This window comes from Eriocheir sinensis, chromosome 35 (genome assembly GCF_024679095.1).
Source record: "Eriocheir sinensis breed Jianghai 21 chromosome 35, ASM2467909v1, whole genome shotgun sequence".
Classification (NCBI taxonomy): Eukaryota; Metazoa; Arthropoda; class Malacostraca; order Decapoda; family Varunidae; genus Eriocheir; species Eriocheir sinensis.
The window spans coordinates 11,284,867-11,298,372 of NC_066543.1; the positions used below are offsets into that span (position 1 = coordinate 11,284,867).

Genomic DNA, 13,506 nt, shown 5'->3' on the forward strand with positions numbered 1-13,506 from the left:
ACATCAACACTTCCCAAGGTCTAACTTCTCTCATTTTCACCCATTCTCTGTTTTATCGTTCGTATTGCGGCCCATATTTGGGTGGTCGATTGCACTTACCTTTCTCTTTGCCTGCCTCATTACCACCCAGTCACCTACCTGCCTGTATGCGTGTTTGTTTCTCACGCCAGCTGAACAAAACACCGCATTCCCACCTCTTACGTGTGTGGTTCGTTTGGTCTGTTCAGAGGGCGTGTAGCTTTTTCTGCGGCATGTGAAGGCAGGAGTCACGTGTAAACAGAAAGCTCAGTACGCGAGAGAAACTTTCATTCTGTGACGTGTATTTGTGCTGGTAGTAATGTGCTCCATCATACCGCTGACTGGTGTTTGGAGAGCGGCGGGAAAGGTGGATTTGCTTCGTGTGCACCATCATTTCCTCCTTTCTATATTATACTTTAGGATTGTTTTGGAAATTTAGTAAAAAAAATGGATTTGCTTGGTGTTCGTGGTTATGTACAGTCTGTCATTCGTGCTTACGAGAGGGGGCATGATGAATGTGTGTGTGTGTGTGTGTGTGTGTGTGTGTGTGTGTGTGTGTGTGTGTGTGTGTGTGTGTGTGAACTGCCTCACAGAAACTTACTTGACTCATGTATTTTAAGTGCATAAAGAAAGGGGAGGGGCAGAGAGGGGGAGGGGCGAAGGGGCAAAGAGGGGAAGGTGGGAAGAGGCAGAGAGGGAGAGGGAGGAAGGGATAGAGAGGGGGAGGGGGGAAGGGGCAGGCGCGGCAGTAGGAGCGCCCACCCTCTGCCTGGCGTGGCTTGAATGAGGAAAATAACATAATTGCACCTCGGGATTGGTTCTGAACGGGATGATTCTGGCTCCTTACTGAGGCCCAGATGAGTGACTAGACTAGATGTATATGAGGGTGACTCTCTCTCTCTCTCTCTCTCTCTCTCTCTCTCTCTCTCTCTCTCTCTCTCTCTCTTATTTACGATATAGAGGCATGATAACAGGATTAGTTTAGACTCGGAGATCGATGAGTGATATATTGACAGCAGAAAATTATTGAATGTACATAAATAACATACGTATACCAATGAAGTCAATGGTCCAGCAAAATAGCAAGTACGAGAAAAGATGAAAATTCGCTTTATAGTAACAATAATAGAAGAAAAAAGTAAAATATTGAATGACCAACATTTAAGTCAGGTACGTCATGTAAGGATTATGATAGGGGGACGCTATTGAGACTGACAGTTCAAAATCATGCAGTCCACCAGTATTTTTATTTATTTATTTATTTATTTATTTATTTTTAGTATAGCTAGAAAACGATTTAGTTGAGCGCCAGGGGACAGCCATTCATTCATTCTTTTCTTTTCTATTTATATCCTTATCTGTCTATTTAAAGTCCAGTGCTGCTTCCGACGTCAGATAACACTTTTCTTTCACTGACCAACGCATGTTCCTATCTACCCGTCATTTTCATTCATTTTTCTGTTTATGTCTATCCGTTTGTTTATCTGTATTCACAGTTCAATGCCTTTTCGGACATCAGATAGCATTTTTCTTTCACTGACATTTTCGTGTTTCTATCTATCCCCCTTTTTGTTATTAATTTTCCTGTTTTCATCCTCATCTCTATGTTTATTTGTACATATTCATAGTCCAGGGCTGTTCCGGGCGTCAGATCTCATTTTTCATTCCTATGTACCCGTTTTGTTTTGTTTTTCCTCTTAATTTTCCTATTTATCTTATTTCTATGCTTATTTATAGATATTCATAGTCCAGTGTTGTTTCGGAGACCAGGTAACATTTTTCATTCCTCGACCTGCTCCTGTTCCTGTGTACCCGTTTTGTCTTGTTTTTCCTCTTAATTTTCCTATTTATATTCATATTTCTATGCTTATTTATACATATTCATAGTCCAGTGGTGTTTCGGAGACCAGGTAACATTTTTCATCCCTCGACCTGCTCATGTTCCTTTGTACCCGTCTGTGGTCTGTTCTTGCTTGGTGTAGGTGAGAGGCGTGAATTACCTCCAGTAGTATACCGTAACGGGTGACTCACGGGTTTCTTCTCTTACTCCGCCCCCCTTGCCACTCCCATGCAGCCCCGCGTTGATGTCCCCCTCCAGCTTATAGCATGACCGCCGACTAAAGACGCTGACGGGCTGGATTCACTAACGCATATTGACTGACAGGAAAACCCATGATGCACGAGTCCAGTGGGGAACCTTCAAAGCGGCTCCAGTGTATTGGCCTGCACTGTAGTTGTTGGTCCCTCTGTCTGGGGCGCGGGACTATAATCATAAGGGCCATTTTATATACATTTCGGCGCTCAAGTACACACATTCGACATGGCTTTCGTAGAAGTTGTGGGCCTTTCCAGTTTTTTTTTTTTTTTTTTTTTTTTTTTTTTTTTTTTTTTTTACCCTGGTGGGAGTTTGACAAGACTTCGATATCATGAACTAAGAAAACTCTCATGTGAACGTGTTTTACCACTTTTTTTTTTTTTTTTTTTTTTTTTTGCGTGTATTAATAAAATTGATGGGAATGTCGGTAACCTCTAAGAATGCCGACTTTTTTTAATCCCGAGAAGGAAAGGCCGATATATACAGTACGGTTCTTTCCATTGATGCAGTATTGAAAGTCCCTCCCTTCCCTCCTCCCCTCCCACCATTGAATCAGTCTCCTATGGAAAATTAAAAGCTGTGTAGATGGATGTGTAAATAGATTGAAAATAGTTATTGGCCTAAATACAATAAAAAAGGCCTCCATATCGTCACGGCGCACTTTCCCTTCTTCTTCTTCCGCTCCTCCTTTTTGTCCTTGTTCTCGTTCTTCTCCTCCTCCTCCTCCTTCTTCTTCAGGCATCCATATCGTTACGGCGCCCTTTCCCTTCTTTTTCTTCCTTTTCTTGTTCTTGTTTTTTTTCTTCTTTTTCTTCTTCTTCCTCTTCCTCTCCGTCCCTATTTATTCCTCCACATATATATATATTCATGCCGGGATCGTTGTTGCTATGTGAAGTATTCATACACCCACATTAGCAACCCCGTTCATGGTTGTAAACAGATGATTGTGGTGCATTTTGAGTAGGTGGGGCACTTGATTATTTACTCATGCTGCAGAGGAACGATATTGGTAAGGAAAGCTCCACGCCTCGTCCGTCCCTCACTCTATCCGTTTCAACTGACTCAAGGTGTAACAGTTTGCTGATTTATGGTTGCATGGCGAACGAGACAAATGTATATATTTTTTTTTCGCACCGGACACAGAAACACAGGGTTGCAGACTTGAGTTGTTTTGGTTGCTTCTTGTTCTTTTTGTTCTTGTTGCTGTTCTTCATCTTCGTCTTCTTCCCCGTCTTCGTCTTCTTCCTCTTTAGCCTTCCGGCTTCACGGTTATCCATATAGGGAAAGCGCTTCGATCTGCTTAGATCTTACGAACTTAGTGACTGAAGGAACACTCGCCAACTCGCGCATGTTTAGGATAGGCGGAAGGGGGCGTTACCAAGGAGGGGAAGATGCATAAAGGGCGAGCCAGGGATGAAGGCGAGAGGGGAGTGGCATGTGGGTGCAGTGGCGGTGATTGTTGGGGGCTTTGTAGGGTTGTTAAGAAGTTGTGTGAGAGAAGGGTGTCGACTGTTGTTGATGTACAAAGTCAAGTCAGTAGCTCCATGTACGTCTCCCCCCCTAACACACACACACACACACACACACACACACACACACACACACACACACACACACACACTTTTCCGTCCTTGAGCTCTGGGGCTTCTGCAGGAATATGTCTGTGTTCCGTAAGCCGCCTATACGTGTTATATTATGCTCCAGGTCCGCCGCTCCTGTTTTTGTCCATCCTCCTCCCCACTTCCCCCTTGTTTACGTACTAGAGAGTGTCGTGCAAGCAGGAGCTGGGCCGGGCCGAGGTAGGAGGGGCGCAATAAGCAGCTCACTTCCCGTCGCGCTGACAGGATGCTTGAGGGGTTTCTTTTGCCCTTGGAGGAGGTGAAGGTTGTTGGTTCAGAAGGAGGCTTCGTTCGCTTCCCCCCTCACCTCACCTCACCTCACCTGCCTCTTATCTGGTCAGCAGGAAGGGAAGACGGACAGGTGGACGAGTTGCTGAGGCTATTTCTTACTCAATTTGTTTACTTTTTATTTGTACTAACTAATGGGGAGCATATGCCCGGGGGTGCGTCGCTTCACTCACCCGCCGCCTCCACTCCCGACGGTTTCCCCAGGCAAGCTCCCATGCAGTTGCCTTATCCATCCCGAGTACCTTATGGCAGGATCGATCGCTTTGCCCCAGCCATGAGTTCACCGTTGCCAAATTATCGTATTAACCACATATCGTATCTATCATTTTTATGCCTCAAACTCTCGTACCTACACAAGTAAGGTGAGAAATTCAAAGTTAGTGCTAAAACTGTTGAATATTGATGTTTTTCGTTCTTTGTTGTTATAGTTATCGGTCAGCAACGACGAAAATGAAATGCGATGAGTACGATAATTTGGCAACGCTGCATGAGTTACGTGGGGGTCCCTTTGATCTCCTATACAAAGGGTTGTCGCGTACAGAAACAACCCTATGAGCAGGATCGACGTTCGGGAAGCGTGCCGTACGCCCATATAGCCGAAGATGGTGTTCACGGACTAACAGCCCTCGATTCAGTTTCACCACGTAGTCGCTGGTCCGGTACGAAGTCATTCCAGCGAAACCCCCTTGATCCTACGAAGATACTTGGGGCACACATGAATATTTGGATTGATTAATATCTTGGTGGAATAATATACAAATAAATATATATTTTGGCTCACAGATATATTGATAGATAGGTAGGTTGATAGATAGATAAATATTTATAGATCGTAAAGTATATAGATGTATATAGATTCTTAATTGGACAATTCTTATATTATTATGATCCAAGTCGTCATTCACGTTGCCGGACAAGCCTCGTTGATAGCCGGACTAGCCTCGGTGAATGTCCCAGCGTTTTTTTCCTTGCATGCTCATGGTAGCAAGTCACGAAATGCTGCAGGCGTGTTTGTGTATGTCACGTGTACCATGGATTGAGAGAGAGAGAGAGAGAGAGAGAGAGAGAGAGAGAGAGAGAGAGAGAGAGAGAGAGAGAGAGAGAGAGAGAGAGAGAGATTGATTGATTGATTGATTGATTGACTTAAACACCTGTGAACGCCGTTTATAGCCTGTATGAGCTCCGTCTTGGCCCAGTATAGCTTGCAGGTCTGTCTATACACAGGGTCATTAATAACAGTGGTGCCGTGACGAGAGAGAGAGAGAGAGAGAGAGAGAGGGAAGAAAAATACATACACGAATTAATGAAAAATGAAAATGAACCAAGAAACGAGCAAAAGGAAAGAAAAGAAACCATAGCATGATAGACGAATAGGAAGGTGTCTCGTTGGAGGGGGTGACCGGGAACGTTGCCCTCATACTGTCAACGCTAACCCTCTCCCTTCCGCCCCTCGCCTCCGTCTGTCCTGTCCTCGTGTTGGCGCCTGGAACATTGCCGCTGGAGCACACAAGGGAGCCAGGAGCGACAATAGGAGGACGTTACGCAATGCTGGCTGGTAGTTGTCATGGCATTAGGCAGCTTAGTGTCTAACTTTCTCTCAGACAAGGTTACCAGGATCGTTTTGAGGTTATTTCTATTTAGGTGTAGTAGGAAATAGTTGGAATCCGTTAGTTACTTGATTTTTTAGTTATTTTGTGTCGTGTTGCTCGTGCATTCAAAATTAACCTTATTATAATTACATTCTAGCTTTTTAAGTACCCACCAGTAACAAAAGCAGTTCTTCTTTTCGTATTGAACTGTTTTCGACTTTTTTGGGGGGGCGTATAAAATCGTAGTTATTTTTTTTTTATTGACTCGGCAACGCTGCTCCTGTGCCCCGCCTGTCAGCAGCACGCGGGGCCACTCACTGGTATTGATCATTTGCCTTCGTTGGGAAGTTCCCCTCACATAGCGTTGTGCATCAGGCAGCCGCGGCCCCGCCCCTGCCTCCACCAATGAGACGCCGAGGAAAGGCACTGAGGGGCTCACACACTGCGGGGGAAACAAGACTCTCCAGCATACGTTTGTTCTTGAAGGAAGCGGAAGACCTTACTGGCTCTGGAGAAAGTTGCATTCTCTAAAAGTCTTCGTGCACATCAAAACTTCGTGTCAAATCATGATGATCAGCCACGAGATCGGCAAGCGGAAGTAGTTAACAAGCATACGACTGACTCTCGTCTGGAATTAGACCTAACTGGCATCGAGGGCTTGCGTCACGGGTGGTGTGATGGGTCACGTGGGCCGCCGCCTCCCGCCCACATGGAGTACGGCAAGGTGAGGGGAGGGACTGCCTGGCACGCCTCCACCTGGCACCTTGGCACACGGTGGGTCTGGCTGGCTCCCGACGCGGCTCCGCAACTACTGTCAAGGATTGTCTCGGGAAAACGTTGGACGACTGCCACTGGCGGGAAATATTACGGCGAGGAGGAGGGCGGGGTGGGGGAGGGGGGCAGGAACACTTTTAGCACCCACCTGACATACTTGTTATACACGTAGCATATGCACCCGTACATACAACACTCGCCTGACATACATGTCCTTGGTATACAATTCAGATACACTCGTAGATAGATATAATGTACTTAACCCGGCACATATGTCACCTATCATCACCCTCGTGGCAGCCTTGTTATTGGTGTAAAAAATAACTACACTCGAACGCACATACACATCTACACACACACACACACACACACTCACACTCACACACACACACATCACCTTGTAGCACCCAGTTAGTAAAGTTACGGGTATACAAAGCACATCAATTCGTCAACGCATAACTATACATCAACTTTGTGGCTTCCTGGTATATCCCTTTGTCATACACAGAACAAATACACATACACACCTCTGCACCATAGAAGAAGGAAGACTTAGAAAGGCAGCGACTGAGCGACCCATAGGTGTGTGAGAGAGCACCGAGCCTCACGTTGCATAGGCGTTATCTCTCCTTCTTGCCTTCCTTCACTAAACCTTAACCTGCCTTCCTTCTTCGTTCCTTTTCTAGTCTTCCCTCACCGACTGCTGCCCTCCATGCCTCCCTCCCTCATTTTCTTCTTGTCTTCGCCATGCACCTGCTTCGAGTGTCCTCCTCCCTCTCTTCTTCCTTTCCTTCCACGCGGGCAACCTCTTCCTTATTATTATTATTATTATTGTTATTATTCATTATTATCGCGGGTTGAGCCGAAAGAGTACAAATTCTATACATTAAGTCTGTTACCCTGACACACACCAGTTTTTTATATTTTTTATGAAGGTAATAAAGTAGAAGATTAACAAAGAAATTAGTTAAGGTGAGGGAAATTTATAGGATCAAGCAACCAGAGATCAGTATGAGAAACTAAAGACATCCGGTTACATTCTCTCTCTCTCTCTCTCTCTCTCTCTCTCTCTCTCTCTCTCTCTCTCTCTCTCTCTCTCTCTCTCTCTCTCTCTCTCTCTCTCAGGAAATCATTCACTGGAGATAATCAGGATAACTTACATAAGCGCTCTTACTTTAAAGGTTGATAACCCTTACTGCTGAGGGAATGTAGAGAGATAACATCGGTATATTTCAAGCGGTCTCATTTCTCCCCCACGTCCTGTTATCGGGCCGGGCGCTAGCGAGTCTGTCCACTGGATATGGGACGGACGCCTGTTTGTATGGCTTCCCTCAAGACGTATTGATTGCAGCGACAGCCCTTCGACTTCCGTGCTCCTGACCCCATACAGAAGCCCGCTGCCACGACCTTTTTACATATGGCTGTCCGCTGTCCTTCTTTCTCGTTTTGTTGCCGTAATACAGAAGCCCGCTGCCTGGACCTTTTTACATATGGCTGTCCGCTGTCCTTCTTTCTCGTTTTGTTGCCGTAATACAGAAGTCCGCTGCCTGGACCTTTTTTACATATGGCTGTCCGCTGTCCTTCTTTCTCGTTTTGTTGCCGTAAAACAGAAGCCCGCTGCCTCGACCTTTTTACGTATGGCTGTCCGCTGTCCTTTCTCGTTTTCTTGCCGTATTACAGAAGCCCGCTGCCTCGACCTTTTTACATATGGCTGTCCGCTGTCCTTTCTCGTTTTGTTGCCGTATTACAGAAGCCCGCTGCCTCGACCTTTTTACATATGGCTGTCCGCTGCCTCGACCTTTTCACATACGGCACTCTTATCACTACCACCTATCTCGTTTCGTTGCCATACAGAAGCCTGCTGCCTAGGCCTCTTGTTTTACTGATGGCTTTCTTGTCACCACGTCCCATCTCTAGTTTATGTTTTCATGCAGAATTCCGCTGTCCCTGCCTTCAAACATACAGCTGTCTTGTCACCAACTCATATCTCTTCTTTCCGTAGAGAACCCCACTACCTCGGCCTTTTAATATATATCTATCTTTTAACATTCCCCTCAATTTTTGAACAAAGTCATTCTTGTACCCTTATCCGCACATAAGCTCCATGTTTCGGCCTTTTATTGAGTGGCTGTCCTATCACCTACAATGCGTGATAGATTCAAAACGCTGAGTCGACAAAATATGAAGAGGCAGTGATAATAATCTGATATAAAAATAGTTACAGTTTAATTTGTCATTTTAGGCCTCGTGTAAAACCAAGTTAGTGTAAAATGATAAAAAAAAAGTTTGATCTTGGAAGACTATGCCACTGCTCCACATTTTGTTATCAGTCCTCACGGGCCTATTACAAGCATCTTGGTAGTACCGGGTAGCATTCAGCGTGCACCGCCCCACATCGGGTATTCTAGTCTTGCAGGCCAGTGTTAAGTCGGGACCCGTATACCCAAAGAGCATTACATTAAGGACAGCTGCTCAGAGCGTCGGGAAGGATTATTTGCAATCTTGGTGTTTGTTTGGCTGCTCGCCCTTAAACAATTAAACACTCACTTCGCGGCGCTTTCTCGGGGTGCATTGCGATCGCTCTCCGTGCTGTCCCTAGGCTGTCCCTCGTCGGCGTTCACTCCTCGTTGGTTCATCAAGGGTTTGCAATCAGTGAAGAGGTTTATTTATGTCGCTCTGGAACTCACTGCCGTCGCTCCTCATTCTGCATGCCTGGTTATAATTTTTCTTGTTCATTGCCATTCACTATCATTTGGGAATATCAAGGATTAAATGCACTCAGTGAAGTTGAGGGTCATAAGTTTGATTTTGTCGCTCTGAAACACGAATTTCCGCCACTCTTTTTGTTGAAGTGTTCGGTGATCGCTTCACATGTCGTTGCTCATTATTCATTTATTTTTGGGAGTATGAGTATCAGTGTAAGAGATGATTTTATGTCTAAGTTTGCTTTTGTCGCTCTGAAATCCAAACTTCCATCACCGGTTTCGTTTAACGCCTGGTGAGCGCTCTTCTTGCTGTTCATCGTCATTCATTCCGCGTAGGAGTATCAATATGTTGCTCACGGCGCCGAGTGTAGAGCTGGATGCGATGTTGATCTTCGTTGCCATGGCTGTGTTCCTTCCGTGGCCCGAAAAACTACATTCTTGTGGTAAGTGTTGTGTTGAGGGAGGAGAATCAAGCTGTCAGTGCTGCCATATGGCTCAGTGCGGCATCCCCCTGTCTGCGCCTACTACCCTTCCTCCCCTTAGTACAGGTAAAACCGAGGTGGCAACTCTGGCCGCTGGTTGAGTCAGTGCCGTCAGTGAGTGAGCCGCGGATCTGACGCCGGACGCCTCCTCCACACTCGCAGTGTACCGGGTGAGGCCGTGGCGGGAAGATAGTGTGCGTGTCAGGTAAAGCATTGCAGAAAACTGCTTACCTTCGCCCTTGTGTTTGGCTCTGAACCTCGTCCTGGTGTGAGCTGCTCTGCCTCAAATGTTGAACCAAGAAAATGACGCGGTTACAGTCTCGTGGTGCTGAAACTAGAAAATATGGTAGTGGCAGACGTGGCCCGTTATGTCAGCATTTTTACCACAGAGCTCACAACTCGTAGAAGTGCAAAGGGAACATATGGGGGCGTCCTGTGTATTAGAGGTGTGAAGTGTAGGGGAGAGTGAAAGTGAGTGTGCCTTGGAGGCGAAGTAGTGCAGCTGATAGCCGGTCGCAACACGGTGTTGTAGTAATGATTCCCCGGGCCCGCGGCGGCAGGGAGCCAAGGCCCCGGGATTGTGACACATTTACACAGAGCCAGACTTGGCTGGCTTACAGCGTTATCGCGGTGACAAAAAGCTGATTTTATTTGTAAGGACTCGGTGAGAAATGACGGGTTTGCAGCAGGAAGGAATGTATTCTCAACCACGAAGGTGAAGCAGAAAACTTGGCCAGCTAGCAGCCTTCTCAGCTGTGTGAGGGAGCGAGGAGCGCCAACCATAAGGGGTCGGGAAACATATATCCGATTTTCATTGCTAGGAGAGCGAGTTTTTATAACCTAAATGGAAGGGTTATCCCGTGCAGGATGTGCAGCGGCGACGGAAATAGTGACGGGCACGAGGATGTGTGTTGTGGCCGAGCTGAACTCCTTCGACCATCATCGATTGCAGGAAAGTTACCGCGAGGCTGGCCTGTGGGAGTCTCCTGCAAGGTGTTGGGCTGCCCTGCCGCTGCGTGTTGAGGCGTCGTGTTAGTACGTGGCCTAGACACCATCACTATTTTCAGTTTTCGTTCTACTTTCCGGAACACATTATGATATCGTATTGTTTCGGGTCATCTCACATTTACGTTAGATAATTGCATACTGATTATCATAAGATTACCATGCATTTGTGGAGCCAGCTTAGCATATTCCTGTGGTTCCATGATTTCATTACCTTGCGTGCGTGCTTATTCAGGGAGGGATGGAACTAATGCACCCTCAGCTAGGGCTCATACGACCCTGCAACACCGATGCCAGATTATCGTACTCAGAGCCTCGTATTTACCTATTTCTGAGCCATAGCAATTGCCAAAAGACACCGATAATTAATTATTTTACCGATAACTATTTATATAGGCAGTTATTGGGGTTGAGGAGGCAGTTTTTGGGTCGGAAATAGGCAAAAATAGGTGGCTGAATACGGCAATCTGGCACCGTTTCCCTGCAAAGCATATCCTTTCAAAGCTCTTGAGTTAGGGACCTCGCTAAAAAGTGACAAAGTAATAATTGTATTAATAATACTACAGAAATAATGCGCCCGTCCGCAGGTGCAGAAGTAACTGTTGAACCTTGGCCAGAACGCAGGTTCTATTGACACTCCCATATTTTTTTTTATACTGTTTTATTTTTCGTACTGACAGATTGACAAATTGAGTAGCAATGAGGGAAATTGTATTGCATTACTCAAAATTAGGGAATAGCGGCGATATCGCTAAAATGACATTTTATCGACTCAAATTTAAATTCCGCGTGCGAGCTCCGCCGCCTCGTCACGAAGACCAGGATGGCATTTTCAGACGCTCCCGCCTCTTCACATTTACTATATCCAAAGCCTGAGAAGGAGATTAGTTGGTTTCTCATGAGTGTTTTTAATGTTCTTGGTACAGAGGAAAGGTAAAATTACCACCAGGGTCATTAAAATATCTCTGGAAATGCCCCAAACCTCCAAGAAAATATGTGAGCTTGGGAGCAGAAATGTTTAAGAATATGACCCCTAGTATGAAACGTCACCCTGCTTACATAATTTCCGCTTAATTGGTCACGTTGATTAGTTATATTTATGCATAATGTATATACACCTACTGCAGCTATCAGAATAATCAGATTAAGACTTCTCAGTATTTTATTTTATTTTTTATGTATTTATTTATTTATTTATTTTTTATTATTCTTTTTTACGTTTGGCCTGTTGATGGGGCCTGCTGGTCGGCCCCAGCCCGCTCGGGGTGCAGGTAAGTGTTTATAGAGGCGCCATCTTGTGTTGGCTCATGCTGCCCCCAGGAACTCCACCGAGAGTCTCAGTAGAGTCCGGGTTAGTGGGTGGTCCTCAGGATAGCATGTAGGTAGTTTTAATCCATTCGGTGATGATTGAAATTTGTCATCTCTTAGCACCGGGCGGGACTTGAACCCTTGTCCTCCAGGACACCTCGCCCGCACACTGGCCACTCAGCCACCGTCTCCCTGTAGCTTTAGATGATGATAATGTGCATGACAAAGTGTTATAATGGAAGAATGATTTTATATGAAAGATTACGAGAATTTCGAGCGATTGGCGGACCTTAGCAAAGAAGAAAGAAGGTTATTGTATTGCAAGCCAAGTGTGTTGAGGTTAAGTATAGATTTTCCTTGTCACCTGTTTGCAATGTCTCACAGTGTGTGTGTGTGTGTGTGTGTGTGTGTGTGTGTGTGTGTAGGAATAACTAAAATTAAATAGATGAATAGCCAGCCTTAAGGAGACATGTAATGGTAGAGATAAGGAAGGTGGCGGCGAATGGTTAGGCGGGTGGAGTGGTTGTAAGGCTAGTTTGGAACGTCCTTTGCAGGGGCAGGAAATACCCGTCGTTATTGATCTGGTGCGGGTGTGGGGGCGTACCCACGCCTGTGCCCGCCAGACCTATTGTTGCACGAGTGGTGAGGCTGCTGCACGCCGAAGTGGGAGTGAGCGTTGCAAGGAAAGACAGCTGCTTTGTAGAGAGAAGTGGTCTGTGATGTAGAAGAGGAAGGGCTGTGTATTACGTAGAGAAGGGGATGGCTCTGTTACATACGAGGGAGAGGTGTTGTGGACGGAGGAGAAAGTATGGATAGGACATGTGTAGCATCAACGGGAGGGAGAGCTCCTACAGTGTTGTTACGCGAGGGGAGAGATCTGAAGGGTTGTGTAGCGCAGGCTGATATGCGTGCCCAGAGACCCTTTGTTGTCCATTGTCATTTGATTCTAAACTTTTATCGTTAAGGTGTTATAGGTCGCCGTTTACCGTCTTAGGGAAGAATGACCTTTCAAGGGAACAGGGAAAAAGAAAAAGTGTATTCATTATTTTTTTTCCTCGAAGAAACTCGTAAACTTGATTAATCGTTGAGCAAGCACTACTTTTTCCTCGGTTTGATTAATGCCACTACGCTCTCGCCACTTGTCACACCGAGTTTGTTTCGCATCATTACTATTCACTAGCCTCACAAAACTGCAACACCGCGTCGAGTGTCGGACATATCCACGGACATGTCCCCCTGAACCTTCCTCCCCCATGGACATGCCCCCCCCCCAGGCTCGATCGCTCCTGGGCGGTTTCTCCTCCTCAACATTTCCATTCCAGACATACATTCCCCTTATCCATGTTTATTCACCTACAGACTAACCAACCCTGACCAATTAATGTAATCCATACTGTGTAGTAGCATAACTCAATTCTTGTTAGTGTTTTGTTATAACATTGCTAGTAAATAATATAGATACACACACACACACACACACACACGCGCGCGCGCACACATCAAATACACTGGGGGTAAAATGTCAGGAGAAAAACTGTCGTGTAATGAACCTCAAGGGTGGTGTTGAACGGCGTGAACCTGCAGGACACCTGTGTGGTGGCGTGCGAGGCGGGGCAGACGTAG

General features: G+C 45.9%; 1 protein-coding gene across 8 annotated transcripts in view; it reads left to right on the forward strand.

The window, feature by feature from the left end:
- LOC127007389 (glycerol-3-phosphate acyltransferase 1, mitochondrial-like) overlaps window positions 1–13,506 on the forward strand; it is a 47,932-nt gene that overhangs the window by 18,587 nt on the left and 15,839 nt on the right. The window contains exon 1 of one of the 8 annotated variants that reach the window (XM_050878305.1): window positions 9,630–9,775. The exons of 5 other annotated variants lie outside the window; for them this stretch is intronic. The gene's annotated coding sequence lies outside the window, so the exon portion shown is untranslated. Of the gene's footprint in view, window positions 1–9,629; window positions 9,776–13,506 lie in introns of those variants that run through there. 2 more of the 8 variants (XM_050878306.1, XM_050878307.1) reach the window with 2 other exon arrangements.